This window comes from Peromyscus eremicus, chromosome 3 (assembly GCF_949786415.1).
Source record: "Peromyscus eremicus chromosome 3, PerEre_H2_v1, whole genome shotgun sequence".
In the NCBI taxonomy this organism is placed as follows: Eukaryota; Metazoa; Chordata; class Mammalia; order Rodentia; family Cricetidae; genus Peromyscus; species Peromyscus eremicus.
Genome location: NC_081418.1, coordinates 125,427,896 through 125,452,622, shown reverse-complemented (window position 1 = coordinate 125,452,622; position 24,727 = coordinate 125,427,896). Strand labels below are relative to the sequence as shown.

Here is a 24,727-nt window from a genome sequence, read left to right as displayed (position 1 = left end):
GGGGGAGAGAGAAAAGGGTTAGGCAAGGGTAGCAATGATGGGCTCAGTTCACTCAGCACAGTTCCCTCTCCATGCAGCTGCACGCTGCAGATGGTCCTTTATGAAGGCTGCCCTGAATTTGACTAGATGCGTGGACCACGTTCTCTGTATCCATCTACGCAGCCCAGGCTCAGAAAGACAGTTGACTTTGAGCATCTACAGGGTCTTGTTGCTACAGCTGCCAATGCCTACAGATGCTCATGTCTCTCACATCAAATGACAGAGTGTTTGCAGAAAGCCCCACAATCCTTTGTGTATAGCAAGTCATCTCTTGATGACTGACAATCTCTGGTACAATGCAAGCACCATGCAATCAGCACTCTGCATTATCTAGGGAACAATGACAAGGAAAATGTCTACACATTCAGTTTCCATGCAAACCCCCATTCAATATTGTCTGAGTTTCTTTGAATTCACAGATGTGGCTCCTATGTGACTTTACTGACAGGAAGTACCTAAAGTAGAGTCATAGAAGCAAAGAGTGGGATAATGGTGCCTCCCTTGTCATCTCTGTCACGTCGGGTGTAACATTCCTGTCAATCAAGAGGAGCATGAGAAAGAGATGCATCGTCCAAGGTTGTACATGGTTGGCAGCAATGTGTCCTGAATTAGAACATTACAGAGAGGGGAGGTTAAATGTTAGGATTCTTACTGCAATAAATAGAATTAGAAAGGGAAGGGGTGACAGTGGTGGGCATCACCTGGAGCCAAGGGGAGAGGGGCCCCCAACCCACACATACCCCTGTTTGTCTCCCTCCACCTTCTCCTCAGGGGAGTGCACACCCAGGGCACATGAGGAGTTTGATAGGAGTGGGGGTGCCAAACCCACAGAAAGAAATAGGAATCACAACCCCGTTCATGGAACTCTAGAAAGGAAGATTCCCGAATCACTTCCATGTGGGACACCTACTAATGTTGTCTATCAGACTCTCCTCATTCTAAAATTGATGTGCATATTGTGTGGGGGCCGTGTGCATGGCATGGCACATGTGTGGAGGAGGTCAGAGGAAAATTTTCAGGCATCAGTGTTCTCTGTTTACCATGTAGGTCCCAGGGATCGAACTCAGGTAGTCAGGCTTGGCGACAGGCACCCTTTCTGCTGAGCCATCTTTGCTGGTCCTCTGTAGTGATATTGTGTTCCCCAAAATATTGTGCACCCTAATAAACTTATCTGGGGGTCAAAGAACAGAACAACCACTAGATACAGAGGCTAGAAAATGGTAGCACTCACACCTTTAATCCTAGCATTCCAGAGGCAGAAATCCCTCTGGATCTCTGTGAGTTCAAGGCCACATTGGAAACAGCCAGGCATGGTGACACACGCCTTTCATCCCAAGAAGTGAGCCTTTAAGCCCAGGGAGTGATGGCAGAAAGCAGAAAGATATATAAGGCGTGAAAACCAGGAACTAGAAGCTTTTGGCTGGTTAAGCTTTTAGGCTTTGAGCAGTACAGTTCAGCTGAGATTCATTCCGGATGAGGACACAGAGGTTTCCAGTCTGAGGAAACAAAATCAGCTGAGAAACTGGCAAGGTGAGGTGGCTATGGTTTGTTCTGCTTCTCTGATCTTCCAGCATTCACCCCAATACCTGGCTTCCAGATTTGTTTTTATTAGTAAGAGCTTTTAAAGTTCCTGCTATAGTCCTCTATTTCATCTTTTTAAACCTGGCCAGAACTCTTTAAATCTATTTCACAACTCATTAATGGGTCAAGATCCACAATTTTAAAAAGAACTGCTCTCAATAAAAAATATTTTTTTTAAGCCGGGCGGTGGTGGCGCACGCCTTTAATCTCAGCACTCGGGAGGCAGAGCCAGGCGGATCTCTGTGAGTTCGAGGCCAGCCTGGGCTACCAAGTGAGTTTCAGGAAAAGGCGCAAAGCTACACAGAGAAACCCTGTCTCGAAAAACAAAAAAAAAAAAAATTTTTTATAATTGAAGATAGACTGGGACATGGCGGGGGTGGTAGTATAGGGGGGTGCGTGGGAAGCTGAGAGGGTGGGAAGGATCCAGCACTGGTTTGGAACTCCCTGGGCCTGGTCTGCTTGGAGGCAGATGCCTGTACCCAGAGAAGCTGAGAGAGACTGAGCCATAGATCCCTGTAGGAATAGAGAGTACACTCAAGGACACACAGCCCTCCTGAAGCCCCCTGTCCTGAATACTGCTCATGAGAGATGGCCAACTCACTACACACTCCAGACCCCAGTCCTGTGCCCCCACAGAGGTGCTAGCCATGCCTCCCACTGGAGGACCCTGCAGGGCTTAGTGTCCTGCCAGGTTAGACTCTTTTCTCCTTTGTCATTTTCTCTTCTCTGATCACTGGCACTGCCCCTTGTTGGGACCTCCCCATTCACGTTTAGAAGGGCCAGGGACATCCTTAAATTCCAGTTTAGCTTCGCATAGCCCTTAGTGTACACAGATACAAGGCACACTTGCCGATGACTGGGACTCAGATATCACAGGAAGAGTGTGCACTCTGAGCAGGATGCCTCTGCTACCACCTCTCACCCTGTTCAAGCTGGGCCTGCTTTGGCCAGGGCTCCATATCATTCCCTTATTTGCTTCCTCACTTACTCATTACCCAGGCACTCACTCAACACTAAAGCCATTCCTGTGCCGTCAGTACTGAGCTATGCCCAGGTGAGGAAGACTCACCCAATGGATCTCTCTGCTCTAAGGCTTCCAACTGGTGGGAAGGACAGATACAGAGACAGACAATATATTCAGTGGTGGGCACAGAGAGACAGCAGCCATGATATGAGCAGTCAAGGGGGAGCTTCTCCAAGAAGGTGACCCAGACATTGGATCCTAAAGGAGTAGGAGCACAGGATATGGAAATCAGGAATGGAAAAGAGAAATGGAATTTCTACTGCATGTCAGGCATGCATGGCACACACATATATACACACAAAAGCAGGTGCATGCACACATAGGCACACGTGTACAGACATGCACATATGCAAATATACATGAATGCAATATACATGCACATACCTGCACAGATGCATACACACATATACACACAACACTCATGCCTGCACATATACTATACGCACATATATGCATACGATAGTGGTACTGGCTTTGCTCATCCCACATGTCTGCACACTGGGCAAGTGCAGAGAGTGCTGTGGGTAGGGGGAGTTATCATCTTTTTTATATATATGAGAAAGGATAGAGTACTCGGTAGCCTGTCCAAATCACCCAGCTAAAGAGTCATGGCCAGTATGGATTCAAACAAAGTCAGCTTGTTCCCAAGGTCACCCATTTGAACTTCCCACCACGTAAGAGATCATCATGACATTCCTAAAAGTGCCCTATTAATTCTCCCATCTGAGAGAAGTCCAGCCATTTGGTTAGCACACAGCACAGATTTAAACACAGCTCTCAAGCAGGAGAACATGAGGATCAGCAGAAGGTGGGGACAACACATCTTATGGACACATCTGGAAGGTTGGATCATTTTATGTGGGTGCTATCTCTTCAATGATAGTGCTGCCTGTAGCCCACTCAGTCCCCAGCCCACCAATGCCTACATCATGGCTACCAAATGAACCATGGGCTCCTAGGCATGTCAAGTGACTGATGCATTCTCTTACTGTCATATACAATGGCACATATTGTAACCCAGGGAGAGAATATGCAAGTCAGACATACAATTGCAGTGGGCAGTCGATATTAACAATGAGAAAAAGGTCAGCCATCAACCAACAAGGGTAGCCGGTTGTTGGCCAGGAAGCTGATTGCTGTAAAAACCTCCTCTTCCACGGAGCTTTCTAGACATTCAGCATTGCATATTCTCTAAAATATTGTTTGTTAGGGCTGGGGTGATGGCACTTTTAGTAAAACCATAAAGGAAAAATAATGTGCAAATGAGCTGCCCACAGACCACAAGCAGGCAAGTTTACTGCCAGAGTGAAACCACTGGCTGGCATGTGTTACCCAAGATTCACTCATAAGCCAAAGTTTGAGAGCATCAATAGGGATACAAAAGGTGGTTTGGGAGCATCATTGCATAATATACACAATATATGAGTTGGGTCAAAGTTGAAAATGTAATATCTCCCCAAATCCTTTCTGATGTGTTTCTATTTTTGGCTACTCCAGGTATTTGTGTTTTCTTTGATTCCCCCACACCCGGAGATCAACTGTTGACTGTTAGCTATAGATCTGGCAGTCAAGAGATTGCCCACAAACAACATGTGCTGGCACCCACTCATCTTGTGCTCTGGTCAGACACTACTAATCAATCACAGCATTCCTTGCAGCTGAGCCTGCCTGCAGCCTCAGAGCCACCCATGCAGAACTCCAGCTGTGACGCAATCCATCTGTTATGCCTGAACTACTCTGTCTCACACATGCATTTCCAGTTTCCTGCAAGTCCATGGATGTATAAGACCTAGGTCTAGTCCTTAAGGAAAGATTTTTGTGCATACAGGTTTGAGTCCCTGGGGTCCTGATGCAGTGCAGCAGGATCAAACAGGAAAAGAAGGCTGCTGAGACAGCACTTCCCAGATCTCTGAGATGGATTTGTAAAAGTAATTTGGAGCTGGGCATCCCTGGATAAGTAGGAACGGTAGAGGCCAAGGATATGGGATAAGCACAGAATATACCTTCTGAACATCTAGAAGCTTCTAGGTAGTAACTGGGGTGATGGGAAGGTTGCTCTCTTTCCTCTACTGTCCCCACACGCCATTACAGTCCATTCCTGACACTCACTGTATTCTGAGCTCACAGCAAGGCTCCCTCCCTCCCTTCTGGGTCACTGTGGCAGCCCGGTGCTGTCCACACTGCAGCCTAGGTTCAAAAACAAAGATCTGGTTCATCTCTGTCCTGTGAGTCTCAGCCAGCAGACCATGCTCAAGGTGGGGTGCAGTGAAAGGGTCAAGTCTTGGTGGCGAGTGTGAGCATCCAATCCTGCTTCTTGCTGTGTGACTTGGCAGGTCTTCACCAATCCCCACCGCCAGTTCCTCACTGCTAGGGAGCATGCCAGGCTCCTCCAAGTCCCCTGCCTTTTCCCAGCCTCCCTTTGTCTGCAGAGTCCATCGCCAGCTCAAGGCCACCCACAGTGTTCACCCTGTGTGTCTGAGTCCCCACACAGCTGGCTGAGTTTCCTCCAGGTCACATGTTCTGCCCCTCCACCAGAATGTGCTTGTCCAATCTCACAGCTCTGGAAGCAGACAATCACAGTGGTTGACTTAAAATAAACCTTGCTCACCTCAGAAGTGACCTCTTAACACACAAACAAAACCGCCAGCCCAGATGTTGTTATAAGGACTGCTATGTCCTCACTCCTACTCAACAGCTGTCACCCATCACTTGAGCTATCTCAGCTTTCTCTAGCACCAAATACTCTGGTTGCCTTGTCTGACAAGCTCATGACTTCTAAAATGGAAGAATGGACTTTCGGGTTTGACTTCTGCTACAGACACAGGTCCAGAGTATAGAGGGTATGTGAGATGGGCACAGTCGCCATTTGTTGGCTGTAAGCAGAAACACAAACTTAGGCTAGAATGCTGCTCATTTAGAATATGGTTTTTGCAGCAGGTCCATGTGAAATGCTGGAGCCACATGAACTAGGTTTGGTGAGTTGGATTTTAGGAGGTGTGTTTCCAGGGAAGGTGATTACAAGGGATTCCCTTGTAACAGACCCCACAGATCAGACACGGAGAGTCAGGGATCTCATGATCAAGGTGCTCCCTGGCAAGGAGACATCTGGGGACCCAGGATATGTCTGGAAGAGGCAGGAGGTGGTCACAGCACCTGGGCCTGTGCTAGATGGGGTGTCTGAGACAGGCACAGTAAGTTCTTTGACAAGGTAGCACCCAGCCAGGCTGTTCCTGGTTGTTGCCAGCAGTGGCTCAGACCCAGGGAGGTGGGGGAGAGGGAGGGAGGGTCCCATTTGTCAGCCTCCTTAGGCCCAGGCTGTGAGGCCTCCCTGCCCCAAGCACACCCCTGGGTTAATGAAGAGTTTCACTATTATTTAATCCCTTTGCATCAGGTCACCTCCTTCTGCACAGAAAGGTCGCATAATTGTGGTAATTACACTGTATCCTGTCTTAATTGACTCTAATTGCTCATTTGCATCCCAATACTGGGATCCTGGGGTGCCTTTCCCCCTACTTCCAGGACACAGCTATTTATTCCATAGCAGGGAGACTGTCTGGTCACTGGGCATGCCATAGAGTTTGCACAAGGGCCTCCCCTCCCTAGGTTTTTTTTTTTTTTTTTTTTCAGGACAATGGGGTGGTTTATAAAGTGGAGTGCTGTTCAAAAGGCATTTGGAAAGTAAACTGATGTGGGGACAGAGGACCAGGTCCCCAGGGTCAGCAGATGCAGAATGCGGGCGGGGCTTCTCAGGCAGATTCCTTTCTGCACGGAGGGAAAGGTATGATACAGAGAAGACGGGGACAAGTTATTTGAGCTTCAGTCACTCCTACACTGTATTGCACAACTGAACTCACATATGTGTGCTAATCTTTGTTATTTACCTGCATCCTCTAAGAGTCAGTATGCCTCTTATGTTACAAACGTAACAAGGTTACCGTGAACTGCTGCCATAGATGGGCAAACCGTCTCTGAGCCCAACGGGAGGGTAACTATAAAGTTAAATGTGGTGAAATAAGATGAGAGTAAACTCTGGCCGAAGGCTGTCTTGGGATGCTCAGTCTGTGTCTAAAGAAAGAGAAGCAGGCTAGAGAGACACTAACTTTAATTCAGCCCCTCCCTGGATTCTGCCAAGGAAGCGACTATCTCGCGATGTGACTGGATGCTCTTATTTGTGTTTCATGCAGATAAGATCATTTTGAGGCTCACCATCAGGAGAGTTCCTTCCATATTTGCAGTGAGAGACCAGATGAATGCTATGTGAGGTTCTCCCCAGGTCTCCAGCATTTCTAAGAGACTAGTCCATTGTCAAGTGTGAGCCTTCCCAGAGGACCAGGACTCCCTGGCGCTCTCCAGGGTCCTGACACTGATTTGGGTTGCTCGTTTACCTCGGGCAATGCCTCCAGTTAGTGGAGCATCTGCAGGGTGCCAGATGACGGCCCACACCGTCATCTCTAACCTGCCTTCAACACCGCTTATATGGGTTTCTCTCTATACTTTGCAGACTGAAACCCTCAAAGATTAGGGAGTTGAATTGTCCTGGGACACAGCTGGAAGGTCATTCAGAAGTTTGACCTCTCCATACTGCAGATTCTGCATGCTTTCCGTGCTTGTCATTAACCCCTATGCTGCAGCTCCTGCATGCTTTGAATGCCTGTCCTTAACTCCCATGCTTCAGCTTCTGCATGCTTTCCATGCTTGTCCTTAACCCCCATGCTGCAGATTCTGCATGATTTCCATGCTCGTCCTTAATCCTAGAGCCTCTGGCTTGAATGGATTTTGACAGAAACTCATCATTGCCCACTTCCTCTGGCCAGGGAAAGCCTATGCTATGCCCCTGCCTGTTTCCCTTTCCAGATGGTCATTCCAGCACATCTGCATGTCCCGTGGGCTAGAAAGCACAGCACTAAACAGCCAGTTATTAGACTATTCTTTTGATTATTACTAGATCCCTGCTACTCCTACCTGGATTTCTGGGAACCACTCCCAGAATCCCCAGGGAAGAATAGTCTAACAGTCACCTAACAGTCAGACATACCCTCCACTAAGGAGGACTTTGTTGGACTTTGAGAAAAAGTAAAGGAGATAAAAATCTGAAGAGTGGAGGCTGCCATAGACATAGCCGGCTTCCCACATTGAAAAAACTACTTTTAGAGTTGTTTCCCAAGAATATTCTAACAAAATTGTACATGTTGGAGGAAAACATCCTTCCAAGTAACTAAGTCTGAAATCAGTAGTGTCATGTTTTCACAAGTCAGTAAGGGTATCTCTCCATGGAGGAAATGGTATTTTAACAAGACAGTGGTATTTCCTTGGGCAGCTGAAGAGACCATTGTTAAGCAACAACCAACTGGTGGCGTTTCAATAATGGCAGAGACTGCATGACTGTCGCGAAGCACTAGGCCACTTCAGGATACATGCTTCACCCTGGCATCCCTGGACTGGCTTAAGGAGGAAGACGGGAAGGTGCTGTGGGACAGCATCAGAGAAGGGCCCAGCTGAGTGCAGCGAACCTTGGAGCTCATTTTAACACCACGAGGGACCGCTAATATCTACTCCTTCTTCTGCAGTGACGAGACCTCTCTTTGAAGTGTGTGTGCATGTGGGGGGGGGGTACTGAAAAATGTCTTCCTCAATCATTGCTCACCTTATTTTTTAAGATAGGGTCACTCACTACAAAGATCAGTGATCTGGCCAGCCTGGCTGGCCAGCAAGCCTCAGACACCCTTTTCTGCCTTCCTGCTGCAGGAATTGTGGCATGAATTGCTACACCAAGATTTTCATGTGGGTGCTTGGATCCAAACTCTTCATTGACTGGAAAATCTCCCCAGCCTCATTTCTAACAGAACCCATGGCTGCCTGACCCCAACCTCCCTCACAGCTAGGTGGCCATGTGATGACAGCTAGCCAATAAGACTCAAATGCAGGCGCTGTGTACTGCTTCCAGGTCATGCCTGTGAAGGGAAGGGCTAGATCCTACCCTTCCATCTTGCCTCTGCATTGGGCTAAAATGAAGACAAGATCTCATGAAACTGTGGGCAATACCCTAGGATAGCCAGGCCCATCAGGTGAGAGGGAAGGGGTGAGCCTTAGTCCAATACAGAATCTGACTAGCCACCAGCTGCCTCTCTGACCTTGGGCAGGCACTGCTGTTGTCACTCTGGGTCTTGGTCTTTTGTTGTTAAATGAAGGTACCATCTAAGAAGATCCATACTTCCCTTCCACAGACACACAGAGATGTTGAAGATGACCCGAGAATCCCAGAAGTCGGCCATGGAGAGTGACCATCTGCTACCTCTAGAGTCAGCCAGGAACATCAACAAATAGGAAGGCCTAAGCTATAAAATTAAAGCTTCAAGCTTCCCTGAAATGATTCAAGAACAGTGTGAATGGGGATCTGCACGTAGGGTGCATCACCATGCACTAGGTGCTTACGTGGTTCTCTGAGCACACATCTTCTTGGTTTGTGAGGAGAGGTCAATTCCCACACAAATGATGAAAGTAAATCAGAGGTCACCAACACTCAGTCATGAGAAAGGCTGAAGCGGCCTCTCATTGTAGCAAATGAGTAGCCTTTGTGTGTAGGGAACAATGTAGCAGGGGTTCTAGACTTCAGGCAGAGGCTGCATTAGCCCCATTTCAGCTGTGAGGGGGTCAGGGCAGTGGTTCTGGACAATCCTTAGGAGACCACCTCACTAATGGACTCGGGGTGGGACTGGAAAGCTGGTGTTAAGAGGAGCTAATTCACTGGCTGGGGAAACCTGGGGGCAAAGGACCAGGAGAGAAGATGACCCATGGCATAGAGATGCATGCATAGCCATCACTCCCAGACTCTGCAAGAAACCAACCCAGGCCCCTGCCAGTGAGAATCATCTGGGAGTCCCAATTTCAGCCATGGCAGGTGACAGGGCTATGGGCAGAATCTCAGGGCCTGGGAGAAGAAGCCCAAGCCCTTAGAAGTTTTGGGAATGCTGTCTTCTTTATGAGGGCTGGGACCATGAAGATCACCTCCACCCATGATTCATTTTAACCCTGAGCTCCCTGCATCTATTATCCAGCAACCACAGCCATCCTTGACAGAAGTAGAGGATTGAGAAGGGTACATGCTGAGTTCAGGAGATGCCACTAATGACGGCCTTAACCTCCTCATCCACTCTATCTACATTGTTCCTATGTTGTCTAATTCCATTAAAAAAACAAACCTATAACCATGTCCAGAAAGAAACACACTTGCACAGCCAGAAAGCGACATGGTTAGCCAATGTGTGAGTCAACTTTCCACCTCCATGACATAATACCCAAGACAAACAGATCAGAGGTGAGAAGGTTGACTTTGACTCCTGGGGTCAGACGGCTTGGCCTGTGGTGACTTGGTCTGGTTATTTGGGGTCTGCAGAGACATCATGGTGGGAAGAGGAGGAGGAGGAGGAGGAGGAGGAGGAGGAGGAGGAGGAGACCCATGGACATCATCATTGTGGTCAGGGATGGGGAGAGGAGGAGGAGGAGAGAGAAAGGAAGAGGAGAAAGAGAGTGAAGAGAAGGGAAATGAAGCAGAATGCAAAAAGAGGGGAGGAGGAATCTGGACTCCAAAATCATTTTCAAAGACACACCCCCAATAACCAAACATCCTTCTACTAGACCCCACTTACTAAAGGCTCCACCATGTCCCTAACATGCCACAGCTGAAAACTGAGCCTTTAACATGCAGGTCTTTGGGGGTCTTTAGACCACTTAAGGTCTAAACTGTAGCAGCTGCTGATGCAGCTGACCGTGCCTTTACTCAGCTGCTCAAGGCTAAGGGCTGCATGCATCCTCACAGGCTCTGAAGCTTGTCTTGCTAAGTCCTTTGCACACTGTAGATACTAGACGAATATGAAATTCAGATCTTGACTCAGGACAGGTGAGCACCACACACATAACCACACATAAAGTCTGTAGCAGGCCTTTGGTGTGGGACTGAGGCTGCTCCACTCTGCCACTTAGATCTTTCTACAGAATTCCACCTGCAGACAGTCGGATTTGCTGGGCACACTGTGGCCAGACCCTGTGCTTGCTTATGAGAACAGGCTGAGGCTGATGAATGAGCTGGGTCCCTGTCCTTGAGAGACTCTAGAACAGACATAGCCATGTAGGGAGGGTAGTTATGGGAGACCCACAGCACTGTGGGAGGGTGGTTCAGGGCTCCTGGAGGTTGGCTTCGAGGGGCACAGGAAGCCCCCGGGCCTCCAATCCTGATCTAGAAACCACTGTGAGAGCAAATCCTGAAAGGCAGAATGTGTCAGCCTGGGAAAACGTCACCTCCAGGGACAGAAGCCAGCCCTGCATGCTGGGTGACATGGTCCCAAAACAGCAGGCAGTTTTGCATGCTCATTAGGATGGCTGAGCCCACTTGAAATCTTTGTCCACAGGGTATCGAAAGATGACCAGATTCAGGAGGCAAGGGTTTAAGCCTATTTCACGGTGAATTAAGATTAGCTAGAGAGTCAATGCTATTGATTTTTACATCTCCACCATAAAGGCCACAGAAATGGAAACAATCTCAAAACAAGCCTGAGTGACATAAATATTCCATGCTGGGCCCAGCCAAGCTTACTCTGGCATTAAGAGCTATTGCTTACTGCCTGAAAAACATGCCTAGTACCTTGACTAATAATGATTTAAGCCCTATCCATCTTCTTGGACTAAAAGGCTTCTGTCACCATAGCAACCAAGTACAGCAAGAAAGCACACATTCCCTGGAGTGGATTCACCAGTGTGTGTGTGTGTGTGTGTGTGTGTGTGTGTGTGTGCGCGCGCGCGCGCGCGCGCGCGTGTGCACACGTGCGCGTACGCATGCCTGCCTGCCTGTCCGTCTGTCTCTGTGTGCATCACCCCATGTGTCCTGGCTCTCTTGAGTAAAGATAGAGATATGGAGAGCAGCGAAGGCTGGTCAGGGACCACGGCTGCTGCCAGGTTCCTGAAGACAGCCTTTATCTCAGAGTAACCAGATCCATGGCAGAGAAGCAGCTCGGCTCACACCCCACTCTTGCCTCAGCTGGTCTTCTGAGTCCCTGCCACTCAGCTAGTGTCTCAGAAGATGCCAGGCTCACCTTTGGAAGTCCAGCCTGACAGTCTCTTAGTCCTGATCTTTATTCTGTCTTGACAGACTTGAAACTTTCCTCACTACACTTCTGTTCCTGTCTCCTCCCTTTTGCAGAGCCTCTTGCCCCACTTGGTTTTGGAATGTATTCTCTTAATCAACTAAATACTCAATGGACCAATCGACCAACTCTGAGGAGCAAAATCGTCATTAAAGTACTTAGGTGCAAACATGAGACCTGAGTTCGATCCCCAGAACCCATGGAAAAGGCTGGCACAGTGGTGGCCCCTTCTAATCCAAGAACAAGGAAAGTGGAGACAAGCAGATCACTGAGGCTTGCTGGCCAACCATCCTACCATCAAAACATGAAGCATCAGGCCAAAGAGAGACCCTGACTCAGAAAGGCAGATGGCTCCTAAGGAGAAACACACGAGGTTGACCTCTGGCATCTACACACACATGCACACATGTGTACCCACATACATGAACATCCTCACAAATAAAGACAAATAAATAAGTAAACGACAGCCTCAGATATTTAATTATAGCCATGGAAAACAGACTAAGATACTCCACTTTCCTCTCTCCCTGAACCCCTTCCTGGTAGCCCTGGAGAGAATGGAACTCTCTATGTAAACCAGGCTGGCCTTGAACTCACAGAGTTCCACCTCCTTATGTCTCTGGAGTGCTGGGATTAAAGGTGTGTGCCACTATACCCAGCGTGTGTGTGTGTGTGTGTGTGTGTGTGTGTGTGTGTGTGTGTGTGTGTGAGAGAGAGAGAGAGAGAGAGAGAGAGAGAGAGAGAGAGAATGAATTAAACCAAGTCCTTACTCACACTAGGCAAGCACTCTTCCCCTGAGCCACACTCTCCAGGCCTTTCTCCTCCTATGGTCTCTGAGGCTGTGGATGGACTAGTGCCTCCTAATCCCACTCACCAACTGGTAGGAGACCAGAGTTTAAGACCCACATTTTCTAATCCTTTATGTTTATGTCTGCCTGGATTTCCCACAACTCCACATGGATCTACAGATCTGTATGTTCAAAGCAGCAGTCCTCACCTTTTCCCCCAAACCTTCCATCTTCTCCCTGGACTATGGTCTCCACCAGGATCTGGCCCCATGTGTCTCCTTTGACTGTAGCTTCCTTTTCTCCCCCCTTATGTTGAATTAAACTTTGGAAATGGGCAAAAAACAACCTGCTTTTTCCGAAAGTTCCAGTATGTCATGCTCTTGCTCTTGCCCAGGCTGGCCAGCCCAGTGCACACTCACACCTTGGTCTTCTGGGCCTCACTCTCCTTCTCCTCCAAATCTTTGAAACATTGGTGCTTCCCAAGGCTCACACCACTCCTTCACCTTCTCCTGTCTTCTCTTCCTGAGCAATCCTTCGCTCACATCGCTTCCATCCCATCTCCTAGAACACATGCTTTTGAATCGTTGCATTTGTCCATTCTGTTACTATCATCAAACACCAGACACAGCTAACTTTACAACAAGAAGAGGCTTATTTAGGTAGCAGTTTGGGAGATACAAGTGCAATGGCACACTTGCATCAGCTCAACCCTGGTCAACACCCTCATGACATCACGGCAGGGCACGTATGCCACTATCAACCTGATAAAATGTAAGGCACCAAGATTATTGCCATCCCTATAACTAGACATGAGCCACACACTTTATTGATTAAAATAGCTAAATTTTTAAATTTTATGTATATCAATGTTTTCCCTACATGTACATACGTCTGTCTACCATGTGCATGTCCAGAGGTCAGAAGAGGACATTAGATCTCCTGGTACTGGAGTTACAGGTGGTTGTGAGCCACCATGGGGGTGCTGGGAACCCAACCTGAGTCCTCTGGGAAGAGCAGCCAGTGCTCATAATCACTGATCCATCTGTCTAGCCCCTGGTTAAAATAGTTTAAAATATTTCACACCACCTATTTAACGTTTAGAACGTCTGTAGCCATGGAGATGGCTCAGTGGATAAAGGCACCGGCTGCCAAACCTGAGGACCTGAGTCCAATCCCCAGAAGCCGTTAATGGAAAGAGAGAGCGGATTTCCTTAAATTGTTCTCTGACCTCCACATCCAAGCCATGGCACATCACACACTAAATTTATGATAAAATACTTAAGATGTTTTTAAAAAGATGGCACTATTTTTTTTCCTTCAGAAAGGTATCAAAGTAGGTTGGTGGAATTTGATGTTGAAAAGCCAACTTTAGAAATATGATCTTGAGTATGTTTTTTTTTTTTTTTAAATTCCACATTTTCCTGAGGCAACCCAGTACTTTACACGTCCAAGAAGAGAAGACATCCACAGCAGAGGAGGCTGTGACATGCTCTGTTACCGTGGCCTAAGCACACACATCGCCCTTCACAGCAGCAAGTGTCCACGTCGATGTGCGACCTAACATCACATGGCATGGCGCCAACCGAGATGCGGCACCTTCTCGACCTCTGTTCCATCTTGATGGGAGGCACAGTGCACTTTTTAGTACATGGAATAATGGCATGACTTAGTTCAGGAGAAATATTTCAGTCAACCATTTCCCCTTTTAGGAGTGGGGCACAAAACAAAAACCAGACGACATCTATGAACCCCGAGTGTAGAAAAGTGCACATACCCAAATAACCCCATGATTTTTATAGAATTCCTAGGGATTCATGGAAGCCCCGATGCCTCTACCGGCCCTGGATAAAGAATCACCCATGTATGAAGCAATTCCACTCCACATGCCTCTTCTGAGTCCAGATACCTCAGTGACACCCCAGATGTCTCCCTGTATATTCTCATGGGCAAGTGCCATCTTGACAGGACCTCGGCAGAGGGAACTGTCCCCTCCAGCCTCCACTCCTTTTCTCCAGTGGCACCACACCTGCCTCTGAGCAACTTCTCTGCCTCCCAAGCCCACCACTAACAGATGGGAGGGTTCACACTCCGGGCACTTCCTAACCCCACCCTCCTCTGTCCACCTCAAGGCACCTACGATCTCTGACCACACTCCCTCCATGACTGCCTATACCGACTCACACTGCCATAACTCCAGAGGCACCCCTTAGCTTCCAGACATGTCCAAGCTGGGTTATCAGGGCCACACAAGTCCTAGGATAGCTAGGAATGTGGCCCAATGTGTTTGTAGAAGACAACACTGTGTTACAACGTCAAAAGGCCCTTCAGTGACTGGCTGCATTCCCAACTTCTCTCCAGGCTTGCCCACCCAATTACCGTCTCAGGTCTAAACAGGTGTTCAGCACTCGTTGATTGGCTCTGCATCCAGATGGTCAGCTGTGTAACACAACGACGCAATACCATATGCTTCATTTCGGCCATGAGACCTGAAGCAGGTCTTCCAGCTGGCACCTCATTACACAAGGGTGTGCACATCTGTAAATGCTAAAGCATTCTTAGGAAGGTTCAGTGGGGCAGTGCAAGCCGGTAGTTACAGTAACATTGGCCCTGCCTCCTAAGGGCCAAACCAGAGACCTCAGCACTGAATTAAAATTCAAGGACTAGGGGACCCTCCAGTGCACACCAAACCACAACAAAAGGCCCTGCTTCCCAAGGTTTCCAAATGGCCCAGCAACCATGCAAGTGGGGAAGTGCTAACCACTGAGCTTAAAGCTTGTTTTATATGGAACCGAAAGGTTTCATTTGGAGCTGCTAATGGTTGACTCCAGGGCCTCACACAGCCAAGATTTTTGGTTCCTTTGTTGTTTTCTTTCTCTCTCTTCCTTCCTCCCTCCCTCCCTCCCTTCTCTCTCTCTCTCTCTCTCTCTCTCTCTCTCTCTCTCTCTCTCTCTCTCTCTCTCTCTCTCCCCCTTCCTTATTCCCTTCCTTTCTTTCTCTCTGTCTCTCTCTCTTCCTTCCTTCCTTTCTTTCTCATTTTAATTAAAGCCAAGTTTTCCACAAATGGAACCATCACTCAAGGTGAGGTGAGGCAGGTCATCTAACTATCATATTTCCTTTCAGATAAATCACGTTGCAAAATCAATATCCCCATAACCCTCCTGACCAAGGTACCACTCCTGTACAACTCTGAGCTAATATTTGTGCTTACTTGGAGCTCTTCTTCCAAGATGCAAAATCCAGAGCAATAGTCCTGAATAATCTGGGCTGCCATCTTGCCTCGCTTCTATACATACTCCTCACAGTCGGAGTCACTTCCTGTAAGCCTCATTGTCTTACCCACTCAAGAATGTTTACATCTTTATAGATGTGCTGTATGGACACGCTTCTGTCTTTTAGCTTTTCCTGTAACGCAGCTAGGTTTTCCAGAATTGACCTGAGCAGCCTGGCTATGTGTGACGGGCATCTCAGGCTGGTCCAGGTGTTATAAAGTCCCTGCTACAAGCAGGGGGCACTGCAGCTGTGAATGGGTGAAGGAGCCCTAAGCACCTGGACCCGTCTGGCATGGAGCAAGTGCTTCCTAGCGCTATGGCCACACACGGGGCCAAACACCATTGGTGTACTGGGAGAAAGACTTCACTGGCTTCTGGAGAGTGAACTGTCATCTGCCCCGGGGTTCTCCCTGGGGGCTCTCATTCACTACATGCCTGAGGTTGTCAAACAGGAAGGAGGACAGCTGCTGTCACAGCACAGGGCACAGTGTGAGCCTGTCCATGCCAACTCCACTGTCCAAAAACACTTTTCTGTTTAAGTGCCATCATCAGCTACTGTTTGCTAAGGGGTTCTGTGAATATTTGCAGGTGAGGGGCTCAAGCTTACCCACCTACATTGAGCCAGGAAATGAGCCCAGCAAGGCAGAGAGACTTCAAAGTCCCAGTGAAGCTAGCCACTGTGCCTGCTACACACAAATCTAGAGCGTTGTTTACATGCAGCACCTTCTAGAAACCTCATGACAAGGTAGGTTTCCTTACATCTCAAGAGGCACAGAAGGGCCAGTGGTCACCCTGGAGGGCAGAGCTGCATTCAAAACCACATCTGCCAGGGGCCAGGGGCAGAGCACTTGGTTTCTGCTTTCCCCCATGTGCTGATGAGCAAAGGGATTTGGGCACACTGGCTAGCCAGGCACTGTGGCAGCCGGGTTGTACCCTGGCTCATCTGCTGACTGTATGACTGCATGTCACTTACCTCTCTGGACCTTAGTGCCATTCCTAAAGTGGGTTTGCCTACACTCGCATGAACACCTGCTGTGAAGGCCGAATCACACCATGACAGCAGTGTCAAGCTTCCATGTCAGGAACATGGCAGGGGTCCACAATGCTGCTCCCAGCTCTGTGGGGGAGGGCCTGACCCTGGAGCCTGGGACCGTCTGACCGCTGTCAGGTGGGCTCTGTGGCACGCCGGTTTCTCCCTCATTCAGTGGTCAACCTCCTTCTAAAACTGGTTCTCAGACAAGGGTCTCACACACTTGGAGTCACAAACATTTTTATCCACTCCACATTTTTGCCCACATTTATCTTCTTCCACAAGATAGCATTTCCCACAACAGTTTCCTGAGGCACTGTGGGTAAGGGGGGTGGGAGGGAAGAAGGACTGGTGTGTGACTGTCCAGGAAATGCTGTGGCTTGTCACCTCAATCCAGCAGGTCTTTGCACACAATAGGCATCACATGCTCTTTGGACCACTCACTCAGTCAGCATCCCTGACCTGCAATGGAGTGGACCTTGCTCACTGTCTACAAAGAAGAGGAAGACTGTCTTACAGTTAGCCCGGTTCCAACAGGACTACACTGTAAAGTCACTATCAGGAGTGCAGTAGAGGAAACCGTAAAGCAGCCGTGTACATCCTCACCACTAGCGCACCATGATCAGCTGCCTGCTATACTTCATGCAGCTAGGGCAACCACTGTGTCCCACCAGCATCAGCACCAGCATGGAAGGATCCCCTGTGCTGTGACATCACAGTGCCTCTGATATAACCGACAGGAACCTTCCAGGTTACCGTTAATCTTCAGTTACCACTGTTGTGTGGCTCCTCATGGACTAAAGCATCAACGTGTAGCGCACAGCTCCGTTCTCTGAGTGGGTGCAGGCTAATCCTGGAGGCAACACGGTGATGCTGAAACAGGGGGATGTGGTCACTCCTAAGGGACTGGAGCAGGTCCCACTCACCACAGAGCGAGCTGGCCAATGGTCTGCAGGGGACGGTGTGCGGGGACACCGACAACATGACAGTTGTGACTTGGCCACCATCTGTTAGCTCCCTAGGAAACATCTCGACTCACCCTAGTGCCCCCATGACATTGCCTGACTGTGGTTCTGCCACATCCACAGAACTGGCCCACAGGCCACCCAGGCCTGAGTCTTGCACACATGGTAACACACAGTGTCCTCCTACGCTGTCCTGTACACTAGAACACATCGTCCATGGCTCTGCACTTGTTACACTCACCTTGACAGAACAGGACGCTGAGACTGGGGTGACAACCTGGTTGAAAGCTGACAACCTGCTTGCCGCATGGAGACTGTGGCCTCTACAACCACCTGGGCCTCCGACAGTGCTAACATCGCGTGGGTGCAGAGCCAAAGCTCTCTTCATTCCTGCCTTGGTTTCCCAACAGTGCAGAGCCTGTCTCTGCTGGGAGAAGTCTCCATAGTTATTCTGTGTCCACCTTGCAGGGTGATGGTGCCCGGTGCCCCCAGGAGACCCACCAACCCACATAGGGCTGAGGCTCCACACAGTGCCCAGTGCCAGGGGAGGACTGGAAAGGGTTAACAGTGCCTCCCTCCCTTCAGGCCCCACTTGAGCTCCTGCAGGCTTTCTCCAGAGCTGGCTGGGCCTGCAGAACATCCCCCCCAGCAATCACTCGGACTTTGGGGGGCCTTTGTGCTTTAATAAAGACGGTATTACTGAGTAGCAAAGCTTCCTCCCTTCCAAGTCTCCTTGCTGCCAGCGTCCTGCTAAAGGTGAAGCCCAGCTATTCAACACCAGAGAAAGGGCTGAATTGGAAGCTGGACTCTTTGGACTTAATGTCACAATCTACCCCTCTCCCAAACTGCAGCAGTGTGAGTAGCACCCCGACACTGTGGTGTGGCTTCCGTACCCTCGAGTTTGGGGGGCCCTGGCTGGGATCTTCACATGGCAGCAGCTGGGGTGCTCTGCATGCCTCTCATGATCGCTCCAGTTTCCTCTCTGAAAGCAGACATTGCCCGCCACTGGGGAAGCCTCACCACCAAGGCTGCTTGAGGGCTGCGAGGCAGGGCTGCCCAGGTCTGTTTCTGGGCCTGTCCTCTGCTGTCTTACATTTCTCTCTCCTTAACTCCCCCGCCCCCTTCACCCTGCCTTCATGCCTCACTAAGCCTATTAGGCACTTTACAGGGTGTTCCTGACGCATAGCTCACTCGTGTGGGACTCCACGTCTCTGCTGTCAGCTCTGCTTCAGTGGTGGGAAGGAGGGCGAGTCCTCTGAGCCCCTAAGGTGGTCTCCATCTGCAGCTCCATCTACAAAACCTGAACCTGCAGGTCTCCACACGCCACCTCCTCCCAGACCCCCCTGGACTCTGGCAGCATCCCCCAGGACCTGAAGGCTGGGAAACTCTGTCTTCTAATTTTCAGAAAGTGGGCAATGGCCGCACCTTCCTCACAGGCTTGTGTGGTGACAGAATGGGTTAAGGGTTTGGGCGAAGGAGGTGCCGCTCAGTCATCTGCCTCCCTGTTTCCACCGTCCAGAGGAGACGACACGGTCTGTTTGGGAGTCCTTGTGTTACCTCCAGTTCCTGTCCTTGTGGGTGAATGGGGAAAAGAAAACAGACTCAATTCAAGTCTGTTTGCAGCTGTTTCTGTGTGTGTGTGTGTGTGTGTGTGTGTGTGTGTGTGTGTGTGTGTGTATGGCTTTTTTGTTGTTGTTAACTTTTTTCCCCCTGCCTTGGTGTCCTGGGGCTTTGAAAAGAATAACAACAGAGCCCCAGAGCAGTGAAAAGACAGGATTCTTCTTCAAATCCCGGCTAATCCTGCAGCTTCCTCTGAAGGGGCAGCAGGGGGAGGTGTGGAGGGCCCAGAATTGTTTTTATAGGTCCTCCCCTCCCAACCACTGCTCCTGGAGACCAGGAAATGAGGGGGAAAAATCCATAAATCATCCACGGTGAAGGACAGAAGGAACGGGGAAAGCCAGGATGCCAGCTGAAGAGGAGGCATCGGGACAGCCTGAGGGTACATTGTATCAGCTGGGTGGGACAGCTCTTTGCTGAAAGCCAAGTGTCTAAGCCAGAAGCCGGGCTGGCCACCCTTGCTCAGAAGGTGGGAGACAGCAAGGGCTCAGTGTCCTATGCATGCAGAGCAAGAATGCCACCCTAAAGGGGTTTTGGGTGTAATCTATGTGCCTGGTGCCTCTGCCATCGCCTCCCTGGCCATATGTGAGCAGTGATGACCTCAGTCTCTCCTCCACCAACCCCTTAACAACAGGCAGAAAGTCAGCCGTGTTCATCCACTCCACAGGCCTCCTCATCCTTAGAAAAGCGTCCCTCTCCTTTGCACAGTGCAGGAGGCCCGATTCATGTCTCTGCTCATCTCCCTGTCTGTCAATCATCACCTCTCGCCCTGGCTTTGCAAGGCTCCTGACTTCATCAGGGCCTCCCCACCTGGGAATTGTAACTTGTGGCTTGACCCTCAGCTGTGGTTCCACGCCGTCTCTGGGGAGCCCCTTCTGCATCCTTCTACCAGACGAGCCCCCACCTGTGTGCGGTGCGCAGTGGGTGCATGGCCAACACTCACTGGGGGTCGGTATGAACAGAAGGATCAGATCCCCTAAACAATAAGCGCTGGGCTGGGATAGGAGCTCAGTGGTAGAGTAGCTTGCCTACCATGCCTAAGGCCCTGGGCTGCACCCCAGCATGACCAAAATAACAAACTAAACCTCAACTGAAGAACATCTGGACATGGGAGATAATTATGAGGAGCAAGAACAAGCAATGTGTGTTTGTGAGTGTATGTGTGGGCACATGGGTGTGTGTGTGTTTATATGTGTGTGTATATGTGCGTGCATATACATGTATGATTGTATCTATGTGTGCATGTGTGTATGTGTCTGTGTGTATATGTGTATATGGATATAGGTATGTCTGTGTGTATATGTGCGTGTGTATAGAGTTGTGTCTGTATGTATATACATTTGTATACATGTTTATGTGTATGTATGTGTATGTGCACGCATGTGCATGGGTATGTGTGTATGCACATGTGCATATATGTATGATTATGTGTGTATATATATGCATGTATATGGGTATGTATATATATATGCATGTGTGTATGTGCATGCGTGCATGTTTCTGTGTATATATGTACATACATATATATGGGTTTATATGTGTGTGGGCATGCATTTGTCTGTATGTGTCTGTATGTGCATGCATGTGTATGTGTACACCTACATGTATCTGTGTGTTTGTGTGCATGTGTGTGTATATGTGAATTTGGGTATATGTGCATATGTATATATGTATATGTTTTTTCATGTGGTGTGTGTATACATCTGGCAGCCACATGTATGTGTGAAGGATCCTTCACAAATAGTCACTGTTGTCTCCCAGTGGTTGAAATGGCCCATGCACTAGGTGACAGCAGTTTTTAGTCATCTCTTATTAAAAGGGAAACATTCACATCACCGGTTTAGAAGACTGGACTATCCTATTGAACTCCATATCAAAGCTACCTGAAATGTTTGCAACCAGGACTGTTTGTGATTTCAGGTTTTTAAGTTGGGTTACTTGTACATATTTGGGATGTTTATACATATTGTACACATTGAGATAGATTGGGTATGGGTCCAAGACTAAACACAAAATTCAACTATGCTCTTAAGCATCTTAAATACACAGCCGAAAGATAATTTTATATATCTTGGTAAATTTGCATATGAAATAAAGTTTCAAAATACGTGATTTCTTCAGGTGTCACATCAGTCCTTGGAAAGCTTTGGATTTCGGGTTTTTGGATAAGGGATGCTCAACATCTTTGTGGGCCACAAGGCCCCTGCAGTTCCTCAGTCCCTCCACGTGCAGTAGCTGGCCGACACTGGGGTGAACAGGTGCAGCTTAAAGATGCAGGCAGTGGGTCAGGTCTGCTGAAGCAGTGGTTGGCCAACTGCTGGGTTAGATGAAGGCTTAGCAAAACCACCACAGGAGAATGCAGACAAAAAGCTTTGAAATTCACAGAGCTTCACGTGAGGGAACAGCAAACCATAGCATCAACACACACGCAGTGTTCCACTCGGATGGTGTGAGAGAAGGGCTTCGAGACGTCACTTGCAATTTGTGCTTCATCGACACGCGGCCCTTGAGTGTGTCGGTCTATGCGCAAAAGTGTTTTTGTCTGTACAAAGGTCGTCAGCGGACTTGGCCAATAACTGGACAAGAGGTTAGTGGCATTGACCAAAATGACTTAGTGGCTTTGTGCAAGGGGAGCTGAGAGCAGAGGCAATCATGGTGACTTTGGTAGATGTATGGACACAGGAAAATCAGTCACATCAATGATCTCGGTCCCCGGTCTCAGTCCTCCACAGTGACACTTTATCACCTGGAAGGTAACGAGCCTTGTTCATTCAGGACTTACAATATGATTAACTATTCAGGTCCCTTTTTAATCCTTAGGAAACTTCGGGAGCTTCCACAGTATCTAGAGAGAAGAAATGGCATGGAAATATCTGCAATTTTTCTGAGGCAGGAAAAGGAAGTAATGAATGAGCAGCTCCCGTGGCCTCAGAACAACAACCAAGGTCTTGTCCTTGAATCTATACACTGTTCCTTACCGAGGGCACAGAACAGGCGAAGACATGAATTTGAATGTTAGTGATGCTCCTGGTCAATGGGCAGTCTTGGGCCAACTTTACGGTCATCCACGACTTGTAAGAGTTTAAAAACAAAGATGCCCCCGGGGCGAACACACTCTAGAGGCTCTGGAAGCTCTTAGGATCTGACTTGTTTAGCTGCTGCATTACTGAGGAACAACATCTGGGCACTCAATTACAACTGCTTATATTAGCATGCCCACTCTCACCGGCTGCATATTACCTACCCTTGAGGGCTGCACACTGCAAACTCATCAAGGACCACACTGTCCACTGTCTTTACTGGCACAGAGTGGCACTCCACCAGCCTTAGGAAGCAACAAGTGGGTGGCAGAGCCCTTTTTTTGTATCCCTTCCTCTTGGAGAAATATCTTCTGGGGTTGGGGTTGCTCATTAGACCCCAGAAGGTACTGAGTGCTGGCCTCTGTGGTGTCAGATGTCTTCTGGGGAAGATACCAATGCCAGAAAAGCCTTGTGGCCCATCATAGCCATTTTGAATACTGTCTCTGTTATATAGTGCTATGGGGACTTCACCTGTGGTATGTCATAGCTTCCCCTGGGATCTGTATGTTGGTGATCTGTTCCCAGATCCATTGATTATGAGGTCATGCCAGCAGTGTTTGCCACCCTGATCATGGGAAGAACTGAGCAAATTGTGCCAAAGTCAGAAGCAGTATTGTAGCTTGGAGATAGGAGGGACCAGGAACTTTTCTCATACTAATGAACATGTCAGCTAGACATGTCTGATGAGCTCTGACTCTGGGAGGCATGCTGGAACTTCAGGAAGGTGATGAAGAGGAGGACGCCAACACATCCAGAGAGCTGGACAGTCCAGAGACGATGGATGCCTCCTTCCTTGAGGAATGCCATGCAAAAAGCTCTTGCCGGGGTTCCCATTCTGGGACCAGGGGTAACTGCTGCCTACACAGGACACCTCAGATGACCCCATGTTTTATTTTCAGATGTTTTTGTACAGAACCCAAGAGACTTCTAGGTTCCAGACTCATATCCAAGATGCAGTGGGTAAAAGACAGAAGCTAGCCCATGCCATATACCCCACCCACCCAACCCCCACTGAGTGCACCCGACAGTTCGTGGCCTCTTGTTCTTCATAAGTTGCTAGGTGTGACCTTGGAATCCCACCATTGATAAAAAAAACTGAGGGCCTGGCCTGACACACTTGCTCTGTGACACTGGACAAGTCCCTTTTTTGACTCCATGCCTCAGTTTGGTTTTTTTTTTTTTTTTTTCATGCATAAAGTCAGGGTGGTGTGGGCTTGATGCCCTAGCCTAAGGAGTTTTAGTTCTGGCAAAATGGCTCTCACCCTGCATGTCACTGTGGCCTTGGGGACATGGGGAGCATCCTATAGACACCAGCCTGCAAGAGTATGGCCCATCAGCTCACCAGATCCAGCATCAGTCAGTACTGTCTTGAAAAGCATTTGTTCAGACATATGCAGCCACCCCTGTGTACCTACTACGTACTAAGCAGTCTCTTTAACCTCTTCCTAATTAGGTAACAAGAAAGCCATGACCGTCCTCAGGATGCTGCAAGTGGTGTGACTGTGCCCTTATGCAGACCACGGGCTGTGCAGTCACCAGTGCTTGGATTTCAGCCCCATCTGCTGCTGCCTGCTTGAGGGTGACTGAGTTAGTTGTTTCATCTGCTGCCTCTGCAAACAGGGCTACTGAGCTCCCACCTTGCAGGGATGTTCCAAGGCCTGAGTGCGACCACCACCACCAGACTCTGCCCAGTGAACTCCGGTTATGACTGCAGCTGTGGTTGTCATTTCTAAAGCTGTGACAAAGGGGGCCAGGGAAGGTGTGCCCCTCACGATATCACAATGGTCTACCTGTCAGTCAAGGGTACGCCAATGGGTGTGGTGGCACATGTCTGTAATCCCGACACTCAGGAGGCGGAGGCAGGAGGATCAAGAGTTTAAGGTCATCTTCAACTACACAGCAAGTTCAAGGCTATAAAAACCAAGAGTCCAAGAGTGCCTGAGGTGAGGCTGAGGCACAGTCACAAGACACCTGTAACCAGGCTGGTTGGTCACTCAGTCGCTGGCTCTCCACTTGTGAAACAGAACACTAATTCCCCACAAAGCGGGCATGTACCATCCCCTGCCAAGTGAAGGGCCAGAAAGGACAACGTGGCTAAAGACACACCTGCTTCTCCTCTTCCTTGGCAGCTTCAGCTAAAATCCCCCAGACTGCACCTGCCCTTCCTAGAGCCCAGTCCCGCAACAGGACTTCTCCA

General features: G+C 48.9%; 1 protein-coding gene across 1 annotated transcript in view; it reads right to left on the bottom strand.

Moving 5' to 3' along the window:
* The window catches only part of Slc6a11 (solute carrier family 6 member 11), a 117,774-nt gene that overhangs the window by 55,933 nt on the left and 37,114 nt on the right, over positions 1–24,727 (bottom strand). The window lies entirely within an intron of this gene.